This window comes from Chaetura pelagica, unplaced genomic scaffold, assembly GCF_000747805.2.
Source record: "Chaetura pelagica isolate M959 unplaced genomic scaffold, ChaPel_1.0 scaffold83, whole genome shotgun sequence".
NCBI classification, from domain to species: domain Eukaryota; kingdom Metazoa; phylum Chordata; class Aves; order Apodiformes; family Apodidae; genus Chaetura; species Chaetura pelagica.
This window is the reverse complement of record NW_009952893.1, coordinates 6,252,339-6,279,840: the sequence shown is the minus strand read 5'-3', so window position 1 is coordinate 6,279,840 and position 27,502 is coordinate 6,252,339. Positions and strand designations below refer to the sequence as shown.

The 27,502-nt window shown below is 38.2% G+C and overlaps 1 protein-coding gene across 1 annotated transcript in view; it reads left to right on the top strand.

The window, feature by feature from the left end:
- Positions 1–27,502, top strand: part of TRPA1 (transient receptor potential cation channel, subfamily A, member 1) — a 131,150-nt gene that overhangs the window by 424 nt on the left and 103,224 nt on the right. The window lies entirely within an intron of this gene.

The window sequence follows — 27,502 nt, the reverse complement described above, 5'->3', positions numbered from 1 at the left end:
AAAATTACATGTCAAGACCTCAGACTTCCCTGCAGTATATCAAATCTCAATTGGCAGGTTACATGCCATGATCTCTTCTGAAATATTTAATTAGACATTTTTATACTTAATGTAGCTGCTTTTGAAAAACCTGTAGAGTAGGATAAATGGCATTATGTTACAGAAACTTGAAGGTGTAAATTTATGTATTTGAATTTTTCTAAATTGGCTAGAACACATTTTTTGTTGCTCCCATACAAAAAAAAAATAAAAATTTAAAAAAATCAAACAAACCAAAACCACAACAAAACCCACACACACAAAAACAACAAATAAGAAAACCTAAAACTCTTATTCTCAAATTGCTTATGTAAGTCCCTTACAAATCAGTGGAAGCAATAAAATACTGGATAGGTACCACAATGAAACACACTGTTTTGAGGAGTTTAAACTAACATGGTGACCTAAATGTGGGTGCTGATTAGGACTGGAAACAAAGTTATTAAACTTTGTATTCTTACCATACGTTAAACAGGTTGTTTTCAGGGTGGCTTTTCTTTTAAGTTCTAGTGACCCCTAACTACCTTCAGTAATACTTGGAAATTTATTCCCACAAGCTTTGCAGCTTCACTCTCCTGAAATGCTCCTCTTGCACAGGTACACTCAGCTCCTACATCCATTGTTTGCCATTCCCTAGCTGCTAGTGGCATATGCTGTGGGTGATTTGGAGCTGGATGCACTGAGGTGCCAGTGTTTCCACTAAATTAAGCAAATAACATGAAAGGTGTATTGCAGCCTCAGCAGAGACATTAATGTGAGTTCCTCTCCTGTCACTATTTTTCATGAAAGTTGATAAGATGTTTTGAAATGGGCTAATGGACTTGGAAGTGATGGGGGAGAAAATGTGGAGAAGAAAATGGACCTGAAAGGCAAAGGCATAGATTTTTCCCTAGGAAGCCAGGCTGAGCTGTCATATGCAGAGCTGAGCAGGCAGAAGTGTTCAGTGGACCCTCTTGCTCACTGCCATCTGAATACTTGCTTGTGTCCCTGCAAAGTGACTTTGAAGAAGGCAAATTCTACAAAGTCAGATTTGAATAATATTACATTCATCTTACAAGGATAGAAATGACAGCTGACGATGCAAGTGTCAGAAAATCAGGCCCCATACTTTGCTAGTGACCTATGGACAGACAGACACGTGATTGCTATTAATTTGCTTATCGATGTAATTTACCTGCAAATGGCTTAGGCCAATATCCCAGTTTTTTAACTCTTTGCTTAGTGCACAGTTCTTGCTTTAAATGTTCATTATTCACACTTACTATTTGCATTGTGTTCTGGGATCATGGCAGTGCACTGGGTCTCTTGATATTATTTCACTCTCTCACCAGGCAATTCTCAAACCTGCAAAAGACTCAGGATGACAACATGGCACCTGCACTGTAACACCCTGCTTTCTGCCACTTTTCTGTCCATCATCATGATGTTTTGTTGTTGCTCATTCAATAGCTGCTTTGCTAACTCTTGTTAATTATCCTGCTTTTCCATCCTTCAATTTTCCTTCACCGATTTTCCATCAAAACCTCCCCATCATATTTAAATGTGCCCAGTCAGCCATAGATGACCTAGAATCATAGACTCATAGAATGGTTTGTGTTGCAAGGAACCTTAAAGATCATATAGTTCCAAACCCCCTGGGCAGGGACACATCCCACTAGACCAGGTTGCTCAAAGCCCCATCCAACCTGGCCTTGAACATTTCCAGGGGCATCCAAAACTCCTCTGGGAAACCTGTTCCAGTGGCTTACCATCCAACATCATGGAACTGATTTAATGCAAGGATGGCACATGAGTATTTGCGTGTTTATGGCATTTTCCATACGTTTTGGCAAATGCATGTTTTGTTCCAGTATAGTATTTATGCAAAAATAAATGCTGCAAATCTAAATACAGTAGTCTGCAGCACCATCATTTTGACCCTTCAATAATAGTACTCAGGTGTCACACATGCTAGTATGAATGCACAGGGCATACGATGTGTAGATATGAAGCAGCAATCCTCTTGCCTTTGCTTTGCATTCACACCATTGATAAACCTCCACCGTCCCTGTGATTTTAATTGAGAAAGCATCTGTGCAAGTAAGTTGTATCGTGAGTTCAAAACATTCCTTGAATTATTCTAGCAAGACTGTTGCTAAGAGGCTGTATAAATATACTTTAAATAAGATGTGCTCTGTTGTATTGGTAGTGAGCATGCAGTTCATGTTGGAGACAGGTAGCTTTGCCTTCAACTGTTGAATACACTGGTTATAGGAATGAGAACCAGGTTCATAAGAGTACCAGACATGCCACACTGTGGATGCCAAAGGAAATTATGAGGCAGATAAACACTGTGATAGAGAAACTGGTGCCTTTGTTATTGGTCTGGATTGAAGACATGAATAATACTATGCCAGTGATTCAGCTCTTCAAGAGAGACAAGACTAAAAGCTTGTGTGTCCACTTGAGGCAGAAGAAGACTGTGACTTTGGAGAAGGAGGAGACTTATGAAAACACACTGTTAACTTGATCCACCTGCAAAATGTGTTATGGAGGGACAAAAACTATGCACACTCTGTCTTATTCTCAAAGAGAGATATTCATATCAGATGAGCTACATCAAGTGTGTGTGAAGTATTAGAACAGTCTCTTGGACACATATCTTAAATTTTACAGACAAACAAGAGATCCTGGCAATACATTTTGCTATGGTTTTGCTATGTGTACTGCAAACTAGATATTATTAATATTTGTGACCCTCCAAGCAAGAAACCATTATGTCATGATCATGTGCAATCAATTTAGGGTATTCAGGGTAAGCTGCCATCATAAAGTCTCAAATGGACATTTCTGTCTTTCAGAGAAACACTTATTTAGAGAATTTGACCATTAGCCAAAACTCCTGCCATCATTTGAAGTTGTTACCATACAGTCTATAAACTGAAGATGATTTTACGTTTTTGGTCAATTCTGAGATAGGAAAGTACTTTAATCTCTTTCTTCTCTTACATAAACAACTGACTTAGTCTGAAATAAAGAATAAATCTAAGCAAATCAAGAAGCAGAGGAATAAGAACTGTTTCTAATTCTGTTAGCTAGAGGTAATTTTAAAGTCCAGACTTGTTGAAAACAGGGGTGGATTAGCTGCAGTCAAAATCTGCAATACTGGACTTTAGGTTTGATGCTTCAATAAGTCCTTTTCTCCCCTAGTCTCCTGGTTATTTAGTATGACTAGGAGCAACATTTTAACCTCTTTATAAGGAGAATGCTTGCCAGAAAATACTTTATCTCTTTCAGTTATTACTATTGAAAATGCTTAATGGTTCTCACCATCTGAATATTTTAAGCAAGTTCACTCAAAGTAATGCAGATCTGTATTATTCTATTTAGCTCATTTTAGCAGAATAATCCTTTAGTGAGTGGAAAGCCCTAAGGCAGCAACTGGTTCCAATTTTATAAGAAAATCTTGTGGTTTTCATCAGGTAGTGGAAAAAAAATTCTGTAACTATGGAAAAAGCTGCAGTGTGAGCTATTAGGCACTAAAGAATTTACCCAGAGAAGCCCTTATAAATATAAAAGTTACAGAAAAGACTTTTCATGAACATTACAATTTAGATTCAGTACTAACTATCAGACACAGATCTTTAGGAAACTGGGCTCCATTGGTTCTGGTTTCAAAGTATATCCATTTGCTATATTATCTGTAAGTAAAAATGTGCTGAATGCCACTCATGTTTCTCTTTCTCCAGTTGTCTCTAGAAGACCAGTTACATATCTGCTTTGACTGGTGTGCAGGGATTTGGCATTGAGAACTACGAGACATCTGGTACTGGGCTGTTGTAAGGACTGGGTCCAGCATAGGGAAACCTTTATGCCCCTCCACCCCTCACAGCACCTGCATTTACTTGAGATGGGACTGCAATTTCTCTTACTACATAGAGCATCTAATTTCTACTAGGAATATCCACCTAGTGCAGCAAAAGTACTGTGGTCACTGTAGTCACAGTCCTTGTCTGGACAGCTTTCAGTCTGGGGCAGAGCTCTGATGTTCTATGCACCACACAGCTATAACCTACAATGTAATTTCAAACTATGTCTCTGCCTCAGGATACGTATGAGACTCAAAGGTAAAATCTTACTGAACCATAGTTTAAGTGACAGTGTATTTATTTAAACTGCTTTTCCATGAACAGGAATGTCTTCAGCATAATCACACACAGAATCCTAGGGGTTGGAAGGGACCTCGAAAGATCATCTAGTCCAACCCTCCTGCCAGAGCAGGGTCACCCAGAGCACATCACACAGGAATGTGTCCAGGCAGGTTTTGAACGTCTCCAGTGAAGGAGACTCCACAACCTCTCTGGGCAGCCTGTTCCAGTGCTCTGTCACTCTCACAGCAAAGATGTTTTTCCTGATATTCACACTGAACCTCCTATGCTCCACTTTGCATCCATTACCCCTTGTCCTATCACTGGTCACCACTGAAAAAAAGCCTAACTCCATCTTCCTGACACTCACTCTTTACATATTTGTAAACATTGATGAGGTCACCCCTCAGTCTCCTTTTCTCCAAGCTAAAGAGACCCAGCTCCCTCAGCCTTTCCTCATAAAGGAGATGTTCCACTATGTTGCATTATGCTTAGGCACCACATACTTTCACACTGTAACTTGGGCTGCCACCAAGTGCTAGTCAGATTTGAGCTATCAAACCATTTCTCAGAACATGACCAAACTCCTCAATTGGAAGCATTAGTTGCCTGCCTTCCTTTTAACAGAAGTTTTGAAAAATAAATGTTTTAAACGTGATGAAAACGTGTCATTTTCCTGAATTGTTTTCTTCATAGAATCACAGGATGTCTAAGGTGGGAAGGGACCTTAAAGATCATCTAGTTCCAACCTCCCTACATGGGCCTGAACACTTTCCACTACATCAGGTTGCTCAGAGCCCCATCCAACCTGGCCTTGAACACTTCCAGGGAGGGGGCATCCACAACCTCCCTGGGCAACCTGTTCCAGTGTCTCACCACTCTCACACTAAAGAATGTCCCCCTAATGTCTAACCTAAATCTCCCCTCTTCCAGTTTTGATCAATTACCCCTCATTCTATCACCACATGCCCTTGAAAGAAGCCCCTCCCCAGCTTTTCTGTAGCCCCTTCAGGTATTGAAAGGCTGCTATGAAATTCCCCTGGAGCTTTCTCTTCTACAGGCTGAACAACCCCAACTCTATCAGCCTGTCTTCATAGGAGAGGTGCTCCAGCCCATGGATCATCTTCATGGCCCTCCTCTGGACTTTCTGCAGGAGCTCCATGTCCTTCTTATGTTGGAGGCTCCAGAACTGGACACAGTACTAAAGGTGTGGTTTCATGAGAGCTGAGTAAAGGGAAAGAATCACCTCCCTTGACATGCTGGCCATGCTTCTTTTGATGCAGCCCAGGACAGGGTTGGCTTTCTGGGCTGCAAGTGCACATTGCTGGCTCATATTGAGCTTTTCAGCCACCATCAGCCCTAAGTCCTTCTCCTCCAGGCTGCTTTCTATCCATTCTCCACCCAACCTGTATTTTTGCTTGGGATTGCCCTGACCCAGGTGCAGGACTTGGTGCTTGCACTTGGCCTTGTTGAACTCCATGCAGTTTGCATGAGCCCACTTCTGAAGCCTGTCAAGGTTCCTCTGGAATTCCCCTGGAGCTTTCTCTTCTACAGGCTGAACAACCCCAACTCTATCAGCCTGTCTTCATAGGAGAGGTGCTCCAGCCCATGGATCATCTTCATGGCCCTCCTCTGGACTTTCTGCAGGAGCTCCATGTCCTTCTTATGTTGGAGGCTCCAGAACTGGACACAGTACTAAAGGTGTGGTTTCATGAGAGCTGAGTAAAGGGAAAGAATCACCTCCCTTGACATGCTGGCCATGCTTCTTTTGATGCAGCCCAGGACAGGGTTGGCTTTCTGGGCTGCAAGTGCACATTGCTGGCTCATATTGAGCTTTTCAGCCACCATCAGCCCTAAGTCCTTCTCCTCCAGGCTGCTTTCTATCCATTCTCCACCCAACCTGTATTTTTGCTTGGGATTGCCCTGACCCAGGTGCAGGACTTGGTGCTTGCACTTGGCCTTGTTGAACTCCATGCAGTTTGCATGAGCCCACTTCTGAAGCCTGTCAAGGTTCCTCTGGATGGCATCCCTTCACTCCAGTGTATCAACCTCACCACACTGTTTGGTGTCAGCAAACTTGATGAGGGTTCTTGGATAAACTGTTTTGTTTTTAGAAAGAGACGTGAGAATTATAGGAGCAGGACAAAGCATGTAAACTGGAACAAATTAATACCTTAATTAAATACACTTAGAGTTCACCATCATGATTAATAGTTCTCTAACCTTCCAAGAGTGCCCCAAAAAACATATATTAAACTAAGAATTTTTTTTTATTGTTATTTTTTTTAGTATGTTGTATTGGCAGATTTCCATTAGAAGTATCCAACTATTAAGAATGTATGTATTTTCTCAAGTTCTTTAAAGAGTAATGATTTCACATATACCTCTGCCTTTCCACAGAAAACACCTCCTTATACTGCAGAAGTAAGTACATGTTGGGTATGCTCAATTTTGTAGTCTTCTTGAGTTGGTCCAGTCTCATTACTGGACTTCATCTTACAAAAAAGATGTTATTTAGATAAGCAATTCTGCATAATTCCTACTAGAATATATACATTTTGACTCTTGAGCTTCCTTACTACACTTAGATTATTAGTCTAGTGAACCATGCCAGTATATTGGTTCAACTTGACATTAAATCAGTGCAAAAATGTGTTAGTTGGGGCCAGAGTCATTGGCTTTGCTCCATGTGATTTGCATCATGCTGTGCTTAAAGCCTCTCTGTGAGTGATAGAGGTAGACACAGCCCAGGGACAGCTTCCAGCAAGGTTAAGCTGTCATGCTGGCTCTCAGAGCATCGTGACAGGCCATCAAAGGACAGAGAACATGTGTAGCAGGATGAGTCACAGGTGCCTTGAAGTTTTTGATGAGCTACATAAATGTAGTTATGCCTCACAACTCAGAGTTAGTAGAGGATGGAAGCATGGAGGTTTCATGCTGACATGCTTTTCCTAGACTCATGTAGTGCACTCCTTCAACAGAACTGGGAAAAGAGCTCAGTATGTTTCACTGGGCATCTGCACAAACACTAAACTGTTTTGTGAATAGTAGATTAGAAGAAAGTGCTCACTCAAAACCTATTTTCTGGGATTTTTCTATGATACATGAAACTAATGAGGTATATGAATATAAATTTATGATGCATGATATGGTTTATGATAAATGAAGTACTTGGATGTCCCAGGAAGGAACTGCAACAGGCCTGTGATCCTTTTAAGTGATTTTTAAGTGTCCTTTAAATTGTTACAAGTATTTTAAAGTTCCTTTTGTGTTCAGGAAAGCAATATTTTAGCACCACTTAGGACTTTTGGACCTCTTCTAAGATTTGCACTTTGGTCCCTGCTATTGCACTTGATTAGCTGAAGAATGGATGAACAGTCTCATGACACAGAAAGAAACCTTACTTTCAGATAATTTCATTTGTGGAAAGCAGAATAATTTCATTAATTCTACTTTCAATACTGTGGCCTTACATGTGTAATCTACATGCAAATATAGGTGCAGTCTGCAAAATGTCAGATACTGATAAAGATGTCAGCTTCATTAGTCAGACAATCTAAGAGTTCAAGGTTAGTAATTAATCATTTCCACCTTCATCCTTCACATACACTCCGTGGAGTTTAGCAGGAAATTGAAACAAAAAGAAAGGAGTCACAAAATAATCCAGCAAGCATCACCAAAATTCCCTTTTTCCATGGTGATGTGCAGAAGAAGCATCTCCTAATTCTATTAATATTTATTAGCAGGAGCTGGGCATTTATGCGTTGATGAAGACCTTCTCTTGCTGCTTATTTTTTATTTGATTTGGCATTGGGGAATGTATTGTGGCTTTACATAAAGAAGAACCAAGGGCATATATGCCTTTACTGCTGCTGTTGTTACATTTGTGTCTCATCTTAATGTCTTGGCTGTTTTTGCAGGCCTAAGGCTTAGATTTTGCTGTGTGTTAGACATGTTTTCTCTCTCTACCTCTCATTTTAAAGCCCTGAAATCAGATTGCAGGCAGTTGACTGAATTTGTAGGGGCTGGCGTGGTATAGATCTATGCTCGTGGCTCATGTTCTCATAAGTATGGGAGAAGTCTCTTTTGGGTTCACTTTATAGCACTCATAATGCCATCTCAGTATAAGATATAATGAGATCAAAATGTAAGATGTGCTTATTGTGTTACTTCCATTACATCATAAATTAGAGGGGGATTAATAGTGCATTCCTCCAAGTAAGGTTCTGTGGATCAAAACAAACCCCAGCATGTTATATAATGTAAATCCTAGACTGCAATAAAAGACATAGTTTGTCATGGACATTTCCCCTTTTCCCTTTTGAAACAGGAGAATGAACTTCAAATATTTCATAAGTTATACTTTTTCCTAGTTGCAGTATTTTCTCTTTTCCAAAGGAAAGCAGTAATGCCGAGGGAAACCATGTTTTCAGATGCTGAGAGGCAGCTTATTGGACTTGTCCCTGTAATAAAATTCAGTACATCTAGTGAATGACTTATTATTTAGTGAAACATGGAACAACATCAATTGAAGCTACCCATTAAGTCAAGACATCAAATACTCCCTTGTGACGCTGTACTAGGAATCACTGTTAAAATTGCAAGACTCACTGATAATAGCAACTGAGCTCAAGATAAACATTGTCCTTAACTCATGCCATAGTGACATTAATGGTTCATGATGTCACACAGGGATCAAAGCCTTCTGGAAAGACACAGACGCAGAAGTACAATTTTCTTGGTGATCTGTATACATTTTTTATTGAACATAGTACACCAGATTTGAAACTGAATGGATGTTTACTTTAAAATATCTAGAAAAATTCTAATCTGTGGATCCAAGCCTAACTATTGGTAGTTCATCAGAGTGTTTTGTCAATTAGCCATTATATCAAGGAAAACAAAGACATATATTCCTATTCAGTACATCTCAAACTGTAAGAGTTTTTCTGAACCTACATTTGTAAAATTCATCCATAAATTCAGATTGTGATCACGGCCCTGATCTTGCAAGCCTTATTTAAGTACTCCTTTACACTAAGTTTCTTCTTGTGGTAAATCTTCTTGACTGGGTCATTAAGAAGCCAAATTAAGAAGAGATACCCTTCATGTGGTTGCCAGCAAAATGCCAGTTGCCCTTGTGTGTCCTGTTGTGTCCCTTGGGGTATTTATCTGATAGCTGATGGGCTGTACTGTCACCATCTTTCCTTCCTTGTCATTCTTGTCAATAAAATTCAGATTTAAAATCAGATTTAATTTCAGCTTGGGATTTGAGGACTTTGCATAGACACCCTGCCATTCTCCCCATCTGGCCATCACCATCCGCCTACTGTCTGTGTTTATGTTTTGGGAGTATATTGGCAAGCTGGCAACCTATGACAGATATCCCTTCCATAACAGCCCTCTAATACTGTTCTCACAATCCTCCAAACCAGCCAGAAGGGGGTTGCCCCCCACCAGATTTAACACCTGGTACAAATGTAACTTTGCCATGACTCCTGTGATAATCATGTTAGACCTTTCTGTGTGATTTAATGTGTTTCTAATGCATACTTCTGGCTGGAAGCACAGATTGTAGAATTGGTACATGGTAGCATCTGAATGCTGAATTCAGTCACAATGCTTTTTATATATCTGATTTTGCAAGTTAAGTGTGCAAATTTGGCATACCTAAAATGACCAGTATGTACACACCTTTTGATAACTGTTCATTCATTTAATAAATAAATACTGTTTTGAGGCCTTACTTGTAGCCTTTAGAAGCAATTTACTTCTCTCAGATGGCAGCGCTTTCATTAAATGCAACTCTCCCTCTTTATGGAATTTTTAGTCCTTCGGGTAAAAACATATTATAAACCAAAGGAAATGATAAGTCTGCTTTTTACATGAAAGACAGTAAGTTATCTCCTTACAGACACTGAATTAAGTGTTTCAAGACAGAAACTTTCTTTTTCACCTGCCAATACTTCATGGAGAGTCCAAATGCTCTATTAGTTGAAATCTGTGATAGAATAACCCTTACATTTAGTGGGAGAAATAAGCTCCCCATATGATTCCCTTGTTCATATATATATATATCTGAAGCAGTCTGGGAAAAGAACTGTCCCTTATGTGTTCCTAGAAGTGCCAAGCACCAAACTGTTCTCATGGTATCAAATAACACTGATGATACTGGTAATTTCTAGGGATACTCCATATCTAGGCCTCTGGTTAAGTACTTGCAGTCTTGTCACTCTCTATCATTGTTTCATTTGAATACTTCACTGATAATAAGTATTTCTATTTATTAGTATCATTGGAAGAGTAGTTTCCTAAAGGAAGATCTTGGAGCTCTTCAAAACACTTGATTTTCTCTTGCAAACTGGAAATGCAAATGTTTGCACAGAAATATTTGTCTGGAGACAAAGCAGTTTCCCAGCTCCTTCCTTTGATACATCATCTCTAGTGCTTGGTAGTAGCCGAGTACAAGAAATGCCATGGGAAATACTACCATTTAAATGAACCAATAACGAGCAGCCTGTTGGGAAGCAGCACAGTAATTAAGACCCAACAAATTCTGACATTCCCTTGAGCAGCTCATGAACTGGAATAACAGCTCTGTTTTCCACATGTAGCTGAAGAGAGGCCATCAATGCAACCACAGAATGAAATGTCATGGCATCACCCATTCAGAATAATTTCTCAGTACCAGGCCCTGCAGGTTGCATACAAGCAATGGAATAACATTCCTAACTTTGGAGAAATTTGTCTTGAGATGAGTACCTGTCTGTATTTATTTTCTTTAGTGTCTCCCCATCACCCTTCTGTGTTACACCTGCTTCTTCTTTTCATGTTTGTCACTTCCACAAATTGCTTTCTAATTTTTAACACACACATTTAATGTACTGGAGTATTTTGAAGGCACGGCCAGGGACCAAATACGAAAATGAGCTCTCAGTGAGTAATTTCCTCACTACCAGATACCATGGTGGCAGAGAAACATCATCAACCATTCATTGCAGTTCATATTTTTCTGGGATTTATCAGGTTTGTGCTGAAGTAATTGCAGATGTATCTCTTAACACTCAGTGAGTAAACTGACACTCCAAATTATCATCTGAGAGATGCAAATATTACTTTAGAATGAAAAACCTCACATCTTGGTTATGTAAAAATGTCTCCAATTGGCACTGGAAGAAGAAATGATGGAAGTGCTAGTGATTAGCATATCTGGAAGATGGCTACTTCTGTATGATAAATAATGAAATCCCAGAAGAAAAATAAATAGACATTGAGAACAAACATCTTTGAATAGCAAACTGAAGATACAGTCTATGTCACATAAGATGCAGAAGTGTTTTATGAAGCATTATGCTTCTGAGTAAGTTTTATTTCATGTCAGATCTCCAAAGTTAAGGCTAAAACACCAGAGCTTTTAGGAGACACAATTCTCCATTGACTGATAATTCCTAGAATTATTCATGTAATTAATTCGCAGCCTCTTGATAAGTGAGCAGAACTTAGCAATGTTCTCTGACTTTACCAGGAATCAGCTCATCTGTGGCTCAGCCAAAAAAGTGATTTGTCGATGTCTTCTTTCAAAATGTGTAAGATTTTTGTACCAAAAATAGTACATACATTAAAAGACGCAGCAAATTTTCTGCATGATAACCTTAAAAAAATTATGAACCCAAATATATCTAGGAACATTTTTTTTTGGTGGCAATATAATTAATTTTTTTGGCATTTCATAATCTTTTGATATGGACACAAAATGCCTAATTTTGAAAATGTTATTAGAAAGTTATGGGGAAGTTATTATGGAAGTTTTGGTTCAAACATACCATTCACTGCCTATCCTCTCAGTCCTAGCAAAAAGTCTTACTAGATGGACTCCATTTCCCATAAACAGCTTCGAACCTCCTGTCTTACTGAAGTACTCAAGTAAATTAACTTTCACATGAGAGCTGGGTTGTCCCATTTTCCAACAAAACAGGCATATGAGGTGTTTTTTCATTGCTTTTTTGATTTTCTGGTTTTGTCTGAAAAATGTTATTTTTAAAAAAAAAAAAAAAAAAGTGGATTATGATGTTCAGAAAAGAAGATTTTCCCTAAAAATGTCAATGAAATATTCCAGTTGACTTCAGCATTCATGTCATCATTGATCATGTTTTGGGTGAGAACTTGATGCATGGCACTTCCTCTGTAGGAAGCGATTCATATTTTTTGTTAATGAACATACAGCATCCATAAAATACACAAAATCTATTCCAATAACTTCAGATTTTCACTTGCTGAAATGAGACTTGAATTTGGCCCATTATTCTTTTCAAGTGAAGAGGAGAATAATGCCTTATGTTGTCAAATGGCACTATATCAAATTGTTTCTAGCTATCAACACCAGAAATCAGCTGAATCCACAGGGATTTTGCCTGAGGGTTATTAAACAGTAATATTTTTGTCAACAGATGGATTTTCTACTGCTGGTATCCTGACAAGTCACTAGGATGAATCTGAAGATTCCCAGCCATAACACAATTCTATTTTAACCTTGGTTATTTTTAAAAACTCAGTTTAAAAAAACATGACAAGCATTGATGCCTAATGTAAATGCCTAGCAATGCATGTTACCTGGTAACCAAATGGATGGTATGTTGGAGAGGGAAGTGACAACAGCAAGTGAACATATGCCAGATTAGCTCCTTGCAGATATAGAGATGGTCACCATGGATTTTGCCACATCAAAAGAAAAGATCATCATGATTTGGTATCATTTAATATGAGAATAAACCAGGATTTTCCTTTTACATGTTCCTAGGAAGGCAGAGGACATTCATAGTTTCTGATATCAGAAGCTGCTGCAAGTGTCACTTTTGTCTGCCCATGTATCTAGACTAGATATTAGGAAGAAATTCTTCACTGGAAGTGTGTTGGGACACTGGAACTGGTTTCCCAGAGAAGTTGTGGATGCCCCACCCCTGGAATTGTTTGAGGCCAGCTTGGATGGGGCTTGGAGAAACCTGATCTGCAGGGAGGTGTCCCTGCCCATGGCAGGGGTTTGGAATTAGATGTCCTTTTAGGTGCCTTCCAACTAAAACCATTCTATGAAGGACAAATTTCCTACAAATAGGGAAAAAAATGTACCACATTTGTCCAGTGAAACAAGCTTGGAAAAGTGAACTGCAACATCACAGAAGAACCTGTCACAGTACAAGGTTCTGAGTGACTGGTAACTCTCTCTATGCTTCTTTGGCCAAAAGAGAGAAAATATTTATTGGAGTGATTGGGATTTATTTTCTTTCAGTAGGTTCAAAGATTTTGTATCTTTGCTTTGGCCTTTCCTCAAAAATAATAGGCAAACCTGACTTACTGGAAGTTCATAATCTCAAAATCACAAGTCATCTCTTCTAATTGGGAGAGGCAACATGAGAGCTCCGTAACACAGGGATTCACCAGGGGTTACATTCTAAATCTAAAAACTTGAAGCATGGTCATAGTATCTAAATAGATTGTTTTCTGAGAAAAAGAAAGCTTTTGCTGTAAAACATTTTTAAAGGGCTGTCAAAACAGTCCACAAAATAAGTAGAATCCAAAATGGTGCAAGTACAAACTAAAATATTGGAGCGTCATAAAAATAGTTCTATTTAAGGAGGCATTGGTGTATGTTTTTTATTTCCCAGTGATATACAGGACAACCACAGTTTATGCTGCCTTTGAAGTGTTTGGGTTTGCAAAGCAATCTTAAAATAGCTTCCAAAAATGGCTGTTTTTCTGAAGCTATTCTTGGCTGATGCCTTATGTTGCATCATGTTAGACTTACACTGGGAGTAGACATGTCAAAGGCCTAGGTGAGGGAAAGAAAAATTATGAATGTCATACAGTCTGCCAGATCTTTACAGAAGTGACGTGCAATTCTGGATTCATGTAGTTCATTTTTAAGGCTGTGCTAAGTGGCATAGTCTGCACTTTCACAGGAGCTGCAGCATCCAACCCTTTCCAGGATCTACCGTTGATTTCAAATAATCTTTTTTTTTTTTTTACTGTGGAAGATGTTGCAATTAGCCAGCTTAGCAATACTGTAATTTCGTCTATGAAACTTCAGGCTTCAGAAGGAATAATGTTCAGCTGTTAGCAGAGAAGGCACTAAACTGGTTCACTAACACAATTAGTGATAATTAGAAAAAGGCTAGAGCCTGGAAGAAGAAACAGTGCCCATTCCCCAAGGAAACGCTTCTTCACAATGGATGCTTTCTGGTTCTCTCATAAGACCATGGGAGCACAGTTTGTGCTTGTTCAAACCACAGTCAGAGCAGCTTACTTCATTAAGATCCATATCTATCTGTTCTTCAATTATTTTCCAGATTTTTCAGCCTAGCCCATTTATTAGATAGATCCCAAATAACTAATCAAAAAGCTTTTAAGAATGTTTACATGCAAAGATGAGGAATAAATTATTCAGTTTCTGAAATCTAATCATACACAAATTTCTGGAAAGTACTTAACTACTTGCTTACGTCCTTCCTCGGGAAAGCAGTAGGCATTCCAGAAAAAGTCACAGGGTTCATTCCATCTGGCTGTGCTGCACTGATGGATCTATGTCCCCAGCCTGGGAATGGGTTTCATGCTGCTAAACTGCCAGTTTCCAGATAGACTGTGGTAGGGTAGAGAGGCTGCAGGGCTGCAATTTGCAAGACCTGTGGCATTAGACATTGTGCTGCAGAGGTTGGCACACGGGATTCCTTCTTCCCTCGCCTACTCACATGCTTCATTGTAGATGGTCACTGGATAAAACTCAGAACAAATCCATGAAGGACGATCTTGGAGGCTCTCTCTTCTTCTTCCCTTGACTGCTTTTGCAATGCTTCTGTCCTCCTGTGCTCCTCTTCCTGCCTTCCCAGACTCTAGGAGCACTTTGGTCCTGACCATCGTGCCACTGACATTCAAATGTGCTCTCTTAAACACTTGAGTGTTTCCATCACTACATTTTCTTGTATTTAGGCCTGGCTTGCACCTTGGGCACCTAAGTGATCAACTAAATGCCTTTCTAGGTATTTACTTGGTATTACTCAAGCCCTTGAAATCCAGTTTGTGTCTACGTCAGGCCCTCTACTGAGTGAAATTCTCTCTGTTTTTCAGTTTTAAGAGAGAGGTCTGATTCATGGATCTGCCAAAAGAGGGAGTCTGCTACTAGAAAAGTATATTAAAAAAATCAGAAGGGAAAAATAGAGGTCTTGCTTTTATTCCAACATTTGGGAAATCAGCACCAGTTTTTTATGCTAGATAAATACTACCTAGCATATCTATGAATGCATGATACTGTGGTGGCAGTCCTACAAGTGCTTGCACTAAGAAGTGGAGAATATTTTCAAAATCTTTTGTGTCTGGAATCTGTAGGCAGAGATCTCGACCTGATGACTGTACAGGGAAGATTTATGTTCATGCAGCACAGCAGTTTCTAAACATGTTCCCATTGTTATTTAAGGAAACCTTGTTACAGCTCCCTTGTAATTTATTTAATCCCTCTATAGATTCACTCTAATCTTAGCACAGGGGGTTGTTTTTGTCTTTGTACTTTAAATAAATGGAGTTGCTTAATATTTTTGTTAATGAGGACAGCAAACATGGAACTTCCACTGGAGCCTTGGGCCATAGAGATTTGTTTCTAGCAATGTGTCATCTCCACTTCGGTTCTCAGTTACATTGGTGGCATTACTCAAGTGACAAAAATAGCAAGATTATTGCTCATGTATGTATGCATTGGAGTTATTTGCATGAGATTGACAGGGAATGCCTGCCTGTCCTTAAAAACAAGCCAAAAAAGGAAAATACCGTATGATGTTGCAAAATGGCACATGAATTACCTCACTTTCTTGTCTCAGTCTGTCTCTCACTACAACTCATGTTATAGACACAGTGGAATAGTCTGAAGCTTGAAATGGATCTACCACTTACAGCCAGAGGACTCTTTTAAGCTTGCTAATCCATTGGAAAAATAGCTCATTCCTTTAACCGGTGGACACTATCAATTGAAAACAGTCTCAGCACTGAGATACAAAGTAGATACATGTACAGAAATATACACAAACATGTACATTCAAGTTTAAATGTTTTATATTTATATATATATCAACACATGTGTGTGTACGTATTTTGTGAATGTGTGCGTATCTCATGTAAACATATATACTGACATATAGAAACCAAATGGTATTCCTACAAAATTATGCAGCTATGAAGAAAAATAGCCTTTCTGCAATCGTTGCAACCAAGCATTATGGAACTGCGAGCAGTAATGTTAAAATTGCTATACATAGTCAAATAATTTACTTAATTTCAATGACCTAAAGTGAGGGAAAACCAAGAAAGGAAAAAAAAAAAAGAAAAAAAAAATATTTTTATGTTCTTACCAGTTTAATGTTCTTACCAGATGGTCTTGCCATTGTGCTCATATACACACAGTCCTGACTTCTGAAAGGTTGAGTATCTCCTGTTAGAAATTCAGAAGATACAATACGTAATGTCTAACTATAAAAGGAAAAGAATCTATCAAATTCCAAACATTAGCAGAGCTGGGTGCATGCCTACATGCATGTGTATGGGTTTATGTGCATATGAGTTTCCATGAGGAAGAAAAGTAGGAATCAAAGAATTGGAATGACCTAGCCAAAAGAAGGAGATGCCTGTCTAATTTTTGGTTACTGGTAGTCTTTTGAACTCAATATCTAAAGGAGTCTCTTTATTCCAGTCAGCAGTGAGAGCTGAAGGCTGGCCACTTTCTCTGTGAGCAGTTGAAGTCATGAGAAACCCTAGCCAGTAGTGAGCATTAATGAGCAGCTTGCTGGATGTTTATGGCATCAAGCTCATAGCAGTTGAGGAGAAGGCAGAAGGTATTAGCACAAGAATTATGTCCCAGCTTCTCAGGCAGATTCTGCTGTGGTTCATTTCTGAATATCCCTCTCATTCTTTTAATTTCAGCTGTGATCTCACTGTGCAATATAAAAAATCATGGATATCTGACTGCCAGAAAAACTTCCCTTGCGTCTTTCTCTTGCCTTGTGGATAAATGAGACACACAGGAGAAATAATTACCCTAGGTCAGTGCTTCTGTCCCCTACTAATCATAGTTTCTAGAAGGCTGTTAAGAGCACTGAAAACTAAATGTAAGGCTTTCTTTTGGTTATCTTTGTAATTGTAACTTCTAAGACACAGGGATTTTAAAGGTTTGATATCTTAGATGCAGGACAAGGGCATGCAAACACACACAATCATTTATGGAAATGTATTAGTTGAGTATTTCCTTCCATGCCCTTTGGCACATGAGACTCAGACACATATATGCATTTATTTTATTCTTTCTGCAGTCCACATTTCTAAATAACAACTGAAGCAGTACTGAAGGCGAAGACTTGGCAAGCTTAAAAATTGTAGTAGATGGTTACACAGGCAGAAAGAATAGGCATTTATAAAAGCAAACACTGAGAAAAATAAAGTGGTTTAGATGCATAAACCTCTCAGGTTTTAAAGCTCAGTTGTAGCAGTATTTATCAAATGATCTGATAGATTGTCTTGGAATAAATTCTGACTATGGTGTGCCCTGAGCAGATTACAGCATCCTTCACTGCCTCTGTATCTGCCTGTCCTTCACTCCTAATGATATATTTACTCCTCTTAATGGCTTGGACACTGAGATGATTTCAAGTGTAGATTTTCATGGGGGAAGGGAATGACACATATTATTACAATTGAGATACAAACATGCAAAAATGGAACTGACAAGGACAAGCATAGCCTGCTGCATGCATTTTTTCTAAAGTAAATCTGAATTTATCTTCACTTACATTGGTTACTTAGCCAGAAATGTTTTGATAATATGCCAGAACATGTGATTTGCAATTTAAAAGAGATTACTAGTACCAGGACATTGTTACTCTCTGACACTGACTAGGGTAAGCCACTTCAAATGACTATGGAATAGCATTCTGACAGCATGAGTATTTTCATGGTCTGTTGTTAGCAATGCAGAGTTTTGATCCTTCACCTAGGCAATTATGCCCACTTTTATTTATACACATGTTTAATCCTGCTGTTTCAGACTCACTTTCAATTTGTGACAACATGCCCCTCGAGTTACCAAGCATGAGCCTTCAAGTTAGTCCAACCTGTTGTGGAAACTCAGAGTTTCATGGACTGGGTCAGGGGAGGATAGCTTTGCACATCAACTAAACCACTGTCTATTCCTGTCCTCTTCAAATCCATTTCCTTTCAATTTCCATGGCTGTCTGAGTTGGCATATGTTCTTATATAGGGGTCATGACTGATTAGTATATAGTTATGAAAAGAACAGTTTAGCAATGTGATTTTTTTAAAGGAAAAAAGGACTTTTCTAAATCCTTTTTAAAGGAGTCTCAAGAACTTCAGCACACATTAGAGAGTTTTTTTCTGGCTGGGGGTTAATAATTGTGCTGGCTTAAATGTATTTATAACCTTGGACTGTTATGTTTGGAAACAATGATCAGAGGAATCTATGAGAGATTTAATTATGTCCTCTTTGCCATTCATGACTTATTAAGTACTTCCACCGGACACTGCAATTTTCAAATTAAATCCAGCATCACCTACTGTGGCAATTACCTTTAATTTTACCTAGCTAACAATACTACTGGGATTGGAGAGATTAATTTTTTTGTAACTAGATCCATTATGCAATTAGGGGTATTACAGTGAGAGCAACAAAAACATCTTACTAATTTGTTGTTAATTTGTTGGGTTTTTGTTAATTATTTACTTTTAAGCAATGCTATGGGATTTTTTCCTGACTGATACATCAAAAACGATAATAGTATTAATCCAATTTCAGGAGTTCTAACTCCAGTATTTATGAAACAGCATTGTCATTTATTCAATTTCATTTCAGGGTGAATATCTGATTTCTTTATGAACTAATAAGTTTATTTGCATTTGATATGAGATAAATATGTTTCAGCCAATACTCTTCCTACAAGAATAATTCGTTCCTTTTTTTTCATTCTCAGATAAATATTGCTGGAAATTTTAGAAATGCTAGAAATATATCCAGTCACTGAAATTGTTCCAGAAGTCTCCCTATTGACCATAATTTTTATGATAATGTCATGTGTTTATCTGAGTCGTATGGAGTTCAGTTAGCACTCCAGAAATATAAAGATTATATTTTATTATTAAATTCAACTGGCTCATGTATGTACCAAGACATGAATTGTGAAGAACTGTTGAAACCAGGTTAAATTAAAAAGCTGCATAGTTAACTCACCACTTCTAGCAACAGTTTTGTTACTGCATGTTGCTCTTGTATTTTGCAAAGAAATTCAAAGGCTGTTGTCTTATAACAGTCAGTCTGCAAAAATATGACTTGGAATTTTCTTATAATTGGAATCCAGAATAAATCCTTGTTCAAGAGCATTTGCCTTATGTTCAAATTCAATACCATGAGGTTCAATGCTATAGATGACAAATATGATAAATAGTATAAATTCAGTTCTATAAAATGATAGGAGCAATCTGACTGCTGCTGACCAAGGAACAACTTCGCTTCAACAGCCCTGAAAAATTAGAACTATTCATTTGAACCTCAGCCTATTTTGGTTTTGCTGCAAAGCTGCTTTCAGGGCTGGGTTAGCATTCATCATGTGGTGCTAAATTAGATCAAAATTTCCCCTACAGTAAAAAAACAAGATATTGTTTTCAACAATTTGTTTATCACTATTCAGAAGGCACAGCCTGCAAATAGAAGCCAGCTGGTGAGCGGCACAAGTTCAGTGCTTAGAATAAATACTACTAAAATAAAATAAATAGCTCATGTTTGTGACCCCGGGTACAGCCAGGAAGTAGGTGGGGTCCTCAGGCAGCAGTGAGGAGATCTAAGGCCACTGAATGGTTTAGTGATTCAAAGGTGCACTGGGCAAAGTTCAGACTTGACATTGAGAAAGATTTTTTTGCACAGAGAATGGCTGAACACTGGAACAGGCTTCCTGGAGAGGTGTTTGATGCCCCAAGCCTGTCAGTGTTTAAGAGATGTTTGTACAATGCCCTTAATAACATAGTTTAATTTTTGTTAGCTCTGAATTGATCAGACAGTTCAATGAGATTATGGTTGTAGGTCCCTTCCAACTGAACTATTCTATTCCATTCCATTCCATTCCATTCCATTCCATTCCATCCTATCCTATCCTGTCCTACCCACCAAAGGGCTTATGGGAATGCTGATATTCAGGATACTTTACATTGATCTTCGTTTAATCATGAGACAAGGGTGACAATCCAAACTAACCAGTTCCTAGAGATTTGGGACTTGGCTTTGGTGTGTATCCCATAACCACCTTGCAGTTTTAATTCATTTCAGCAGGTTCAACTTGATTCCACCTGATCACATCACAGAAAAAACAGTGTTTGGAAACACAGGAGGAGTGTCACATATTCAGAGTCTGATTCTCTAGGATGTGATCTGCAGCTTCACTGAAATTTATGAGAATGGAATTTAAACCAGACAGTGATCCCTACAGTTGCCACCTTGGGTTACCTCTCAATTTGTAGAAAGTAAGTATTTTTAACATCCAAAATCTGCATGGTTTACATTAATGTTTATTTTAAGTATGATATTAGAGAGGTGAGTCTAGACAATATTGGGAAAAAAACAGACCTTTTTGTATGCCATAAATGAAAATGGGAGCTGTCTCCTATGGCTACAAAAAAGTATTAAATATGACATATGAAAAAAATCTCCATTAAAATGAAATTGTGCAGTAGACTGCATTATTAATACTGAAATTAAATGTGAACAAATAGGACAAGGAACTGAATGAATAAATAATGCATTTTAAAAGGTCATTTTAATAGTTCAGAACAGCTCTACAGGATAATTTGGGAAGGAGAAAATACTTTATTTTCTAGCTGTGTTGAAATAAAAGCATGTTTATAGCTATATGAAAGAGAAGTTAATGTGACAGTAAATGCTGGAATGTAAGAAGGTTAACAGGTTTGACCTACTTAAAACTATAGGCTCAAGCAAGGTGAACACAGACCTTTCAACTTTCCAGATCAGACCAGTTAAATTCCATACCATTTTCCAGATGAGACTTCAGAGACTTCGATTCTGGAATTCTGGGCATGATTTTGGTACTGCTTAGTTCTTGACTGTGAGTTTGCCTTTCATCTATTAATATTTCCCAATTACTTTTTCAGTAAGAAAAATAACTTTATGCACACAGTTAAGACTACCCTCACAAAGTACTGACAGCTGAAATTTGTCTGCTGTATATTTGACATGTAAAGCAGAGCTGAGTATATTTCTGTGAAGCAGAACATTGTGTACTGTCAAAGCTTTTGGAATTAATACATGTGTGCGTGTGTGTGTGCACCCATGTGCTTATGCTGATAAATTTACATTATGACAAGAACATTTCATAGAATCATAGAAAGGTTTGGATTGGAAAAGACTGTAAAGATCATCTAGTTCCAAGCCCCCTGCCTTGGGCAGGAACAACACCCACTAGACCGGGTTATTCAAGATCCCATCCAACCTGCCCTTGAACACCTCCAAGGAGGGGGCATCCACAGCCTCTCTAGGCAACCTATTCCAGCACCTTACTACCCCCATGGTGAATAATTTCTTCCTGATGCCTAACCTAAATCTACACTCTTCTAGATTAAAGCCATCACCCCTTGCCCTATCAGTATAAGCCCTTGTAAAAAGTCCCTCTCCACCTTTCCTGCTAGGTCCCCTGCAGATACTGGAAAGCCATTATAAGGTCTCCCCTGAGCCTTCTCTTCTCCAAGCTGACCAACCCCCACTCTTTCAGCTGGTTTTCATAAGGGAGGTGCTCCAGCCCTCTGATAATTCCTAAATGGTCACGTAGTTGTTTGTTTAGTTTAAGCTGCAGGATGGAGAGGAAGATTTGGACAGAAAATAGCATTTTAGCAGTGTTTTGAAAGGTGTGAAAATTATCTAGAATTCAGACTAATGTAGTCAAGTTAGTGTATCTTCAGTTACAGAATACCATGAAACCAAAAATGGTTTTGGCACACTCTTTTATATCTCTATAGAGATTCCTCATTCACAACTCTACCTTCTGTTTCCCTTTTGCTACCGTTTTTGGATTACAGGATTTTAATGAGGAATTGCTGGCTGGGTCCCCTTCAGTGAAGAAAAACTGATACATACTGTGTGATTTTGGGTGCTGTGAAACACTAGGCTTTATCTACACATGGATTCATCCACCTGACCAAATTGAATCACTGATTCTAGTGGCAAGTGCACCCAGTACTGTGCTGACTGGGCATTTGAAAAGCCCAGGCAAGGGGCTATGGTACCCACACAGAGCAATGCTGCTGTGCACAGACAGGGAAAGTGTTGTTCTCATATAGGTAAGGTGTATGGGACTACCTGTACAGACAAACAATATGTGAGAGTTACCATTTTTTCACTCTATCATGCCCGTAGGTCTGCATCAGCGTGAAAATGCAACTGGGCTTCATTTAGAGCTTCCAGAAGAGTCGTGTCTTTCTTTGGCTTTGATGTGGCCAGGATTGCATTCTTAAACAAATTTGATATCCCAATATTAGCTAAATACATGTATTAATTTAATCAATTAAATATTTTTCCCATGTCCCTCGATGCCTTCAGAGTACTCTCCAGATTAGGGTTACTTCAGGAGGAGTTTAAAATATTGTAGTATTTTTTTCTTTTGAGGATCAGCTCCTTAGTTATGCCATAACAGGTAAAATCTCCTGCTCATTGCTGTCCTGTCATAAACTCTGCATGAAGTTCAATTGCCGAAGGCCCAAAGCTGCTACTAATCTGCAAAAAAATATTTATTATTATTTTACTGGTGTTCGTGCCAACTTCTGCCCAAGAGGACTTGATAACTGAGTCCAAAATTTGGAAAGTTCATGTCAGTAAGGATATGGAACTGGAGTCAGTATAAATTGTCCTATAGATCTAAAAAAAACCCTCTTTATGGATCTTTTTAAAAGAACTTCAAGCTTCTGAACACGCAGAGATTCTTCCATAATTGATCTCAATTGGATGCACAACAATGAATCGTAACATTACATTGAAAAATTCTTAAAACATTCCAGATGGCCATAAATCAGGAAAGCTGGTGTTGACTGCTGGCACTGAAAGTGAATATTTGACTTTAGGACAAGACTTTAACCTTTTAAATCTGTGTATTAAATAGGAGTAAACTCACCCCAACCCCTGGGATTTTGGTAGGCTCAGAAACTCATTACTGTTTACAAGGTACCTTTCAGACTTGGCAAGACAATACTATAGAAGTCTAATATGTTATATTATTATGATGATATCCTGAACACTTTCAGGTTCTTGAATACCTAGAATAGTTGATGAAGATGAATGAGTTGATTAAACAAAAGGAAGCTTAGTATAGCTCTGTGGTGAACATGTAATGGAAGAGGAAATGCACAAAAGTACATGACATTTTAATTGAATGTTAGAGAAATATACATTTATTAAAAGGTTATTGTGCCTGAACATGCCAATGTTCTTTGTAATTTGTTATATCTTTTGAATAGTCCTTTAACAAAGGGATGTTATTGCAAAATGCTGTAAGAACAGGCAGCAGATTTTACTGATTATTTTTTTGTTGTTGTCCCCATTGAACACTACAAGTCATTCTTGACAAATGAGAGGGGATGAAACAGGGTGCAGAAAACAGTAAACCAAACAGGATTTTATATTCTTTTAAGTCCCAAATATACTTGCCTGTATTTTGGGTGGGTTAAAGAGATCAGTGAACTATCAGTGGGCACCTTTTTTTTCAGGGATTTTTAGGTTACAGTTAAGTTTTTCATTCCAAACTGACTGACAGAGCTATTTGAAGATATAATACTTTAAAAAACTAAACAGACAAAAAAAACCAACACTCTTCTCTGAGTTGTTTTCACAGAGGTTGCAGCTGATTTTGAATTTGTGGCAAAGATCAGCAAGAGTTAAAAACAGAAGCAGATAAGAGGATGGAACATCTCCCCAGGACAGGAGGCAGCTACTGCCTAGAGAGGAGTGCACAGACACTGGATCTGATGGAGCACAAGGATCTTCAGGAGCAGACCATCTGGCTGTGGCAAACACAGCTGGCAGTCCCAGGAGTATAGGCTACCATCCTTGAGTTATAGAGGTTTCTGAGGTGTCTTTTTAGTAGTGGAGTGAAAGCAGAGGCATAGAGGAGAACTATGGTCTGCAACAGTGAACAATGTAGTCAGTAACCACTGAAACATGACTTCCCTTAATTGCTATATGATGTTAAGAGAGCACTACATTGCATATTGCTCCTCTCATCTTTATAATTGACATGATAACCTTCTCAGGGATAAAAGCAGCAAGAAAAGTAGAAAGTTTTATTGAATTGTAATTTCTTTATACTTTTAAAAAGACAGGTATCATGCCCACATCCCCAGTATCTTCATTCTTTTTGATATCAAAGCACTACCAGCTGATACAAAGTTACTTGAATAGATAGTCCCAGTTTAACACTAAAATAATGAGTGAAAAGGAAACAAACAAGCAAATAAATAAAGATCAAAATGTCTTCTCTGCAACAAAATATTTTCTTATAATTATTTCCTTCTGCCTTTGATTCAGCTGTTTTCCTGAGTTTTCAAAGATTTTCCCAACATGAACTCCACCTTGCTAAACTATGAAAGCCTTTCTCTATGTCTGAAAAGTATATGATTCTACTAAATATTACAGGTTTTCTATTTTTTAATTAAGATTTGAATGTTTTGCTACCATGAGATTATGTTGTCATATTGTTGCCATGTTATAAAATGTGTAATTTAAAATCTTATATCTGTAGAGGGGCACACTCTGCTTTTTTTCTACACATTTAATAATTTACCTTTTTTTTTTTTTTTTTTTTTTTTTTTTTTTTTTTTTTTCCCCAGTCACTGAGATTGTTCCAATTTTGAGTAGTGGAAATGAAAACAGAATTTGATGTAATGGGCCATATTTGGTCCTACTATAATTCCACTTAATTCTGTGTCTTAGTTTAGGGTGAATTTATCCTTAAATATAGTAACATTTGCTTTTTATATAGAGCTGAATTTTGAAAAGGTATTCCAAAGAACAGTGTTTCTTTTAATTACAGCAGATAGTAGCTGAGATTTCCCTAACAATACCAGGAATAACAACAATTTTACTTGTTCTTGCTTTGATGCATTTGAACTTTAAGACAGTTATACCATTCTTAGAATAAGGCTTTTTCATAATCAGATTTATAGTGATTCCAGGCACTTGGCAGATAGCAAAAGGGGGAGGAAGAAAGGACACAAAGACTAAACAGCAAGAATCAACTTGGATTCAGCTCTAATTATAAACAGAAACAGCACAATATGATGCCTTCATTGGCAGTTGTCTCCAACCTGAAATGACATTATGACCAGTTACAAGGTTTGATATTAATCATAAAATATTCAGAGGAAATTAGCCTTTACTGGACCATTCAACTAGATCAATTGCTACAACCTTTTATTTCTATGGAGTGATCTACACAGTAGCTTGTTTGTGTAGGACTGGAGTGTTAATGACATTACCTATCATTTTTAACAAGGATGTGCCAAAATAAACTCCTATTTTATGTTACGAAATGAATAGGAATACTAATAAAGCACACTAGCTTGGCATTCTTCACCTTTCATGTGCTGCACAAAGAAAAAAATCTGAATTCTCACAATGCTTTTGTGAAGAAGGGAAATACCAATTACACTACTCTAGGAAAAGGTTGTAGCTGCAACAATGTGTATTTTTAAGGTGTGACATTGTCAACACCTATTCAGTCCTTAAAACTCTGCCCCCACCATTATCTATGTTCTTACCCAAACAACAATTTGAAAGAACAGGAAAACACTTTAAAATACAGAAATATAAAGCCTTCAGATGTTTCACATACGGCTGTCACAAAATCTCTGAAGCAACCTTCCAAAACCTTGCTAGAAAGCATCACAGTATTCTTCTCTTAGATACAAAATTATAGTGTATATATCGTATTTTCTAAGATGAAAATAAATTAGTACACTGACAAATGTAGGCACTGGTGACTTTTTTGCTATTGCTACAATTAATATTCTGTTTTTAACCATTTCCAAACTTCAAGTAGAAGAGGGAAAATTTTCAAAGCAGCTTTTTACTTGCAGAAGTAAAAAAATTATCTCAGTATTGTCTGGTTTGTCTCCCCTGAAAGGGCAGAAAGTAGTAAAAAGCAAAAAACCCCAAAACTTCCACTAGCTCAGGGTGATATTTTCAAATGCTATAAGTTCATATATGCAGTTAGTGTCTTTTTTTGGATGACAGAGGACAGTTCAATTCAGGTTACAATATCTGTCCCTCTTTCTTTATAGCAAAGGCATAAAGACAGTGTAAAGACAAGGAAAAGCACCTGATTTCAGACTCTGCCCTAGTAACATCAAAGAGTTTCCATGTGTAGGAATCAGATGTGAGTCAAGATGGGGAGTGGACACTGCCTTAGCAGGGCTGAAAAAGGAAAATACAGTTAGATGTGGAAACAAACATTTACACATTCTCCCAGGATTTTTCCTGTGATTTGTAAAGTATGAACAGCTTTCTCTCTCTATGAACTAGTTCTAGATACAGGTCATCATAAGGGGATTAGCAAGGAATAAAATCCCCATCATATTGCCTGTTTCTATGTGTCATGAAGTCCAGCACTGCTTTTGATGGTGGACTGCAGAGCTCTCCAGACTCCAGCTCTCAGCAGCACAAAGACTTCTGTTAGGAATATGTGGGTTTGTATATTCAGAGCCCTCAGTGAAATCCTCTACCAAGAAGTTTCCCAGAGGCCTGTGTAAGCTTTAAGCCCTTTCAGTTTCCAGGAAACAGGACACTCACAGCTTACCTGTGTTCCTTTGTGTGAAGAACAGTGTCTCTGTATTCATTAAGGACCTGCCTCCTCCTGGCATCACTCAAGGTCCACAGGCTCTTGTGCTGGAGCAGGCAGAGCACAATGGAGCCCTTTTCCCTGCCATTTTACATACCTCAAACTGTATCTTCTTTCTCCAGACTGAATATACTTTAGTAGAAATTTAGAAAATAGACTGTACATCTGACCATTCTTTCTACTTTTCCCTGAAGCCTGCTGTTGCTATTACATCTTTCTGGAGATGGGACAACCAACCCCCATGGCCATGGGAAAAACTCCTTTGCATGCCATAGCCATTCTATGCACCAGACCTCATTGATGCACAGTATGACTGTAGAAAGCTCAGAGTAGGCTCCCATCAGTGCGACCCTTTCTTCAGTGTTGTCCAGCTTCTCTGGGTAGCCATCAAGAGCAAAGTCAGGTATAACA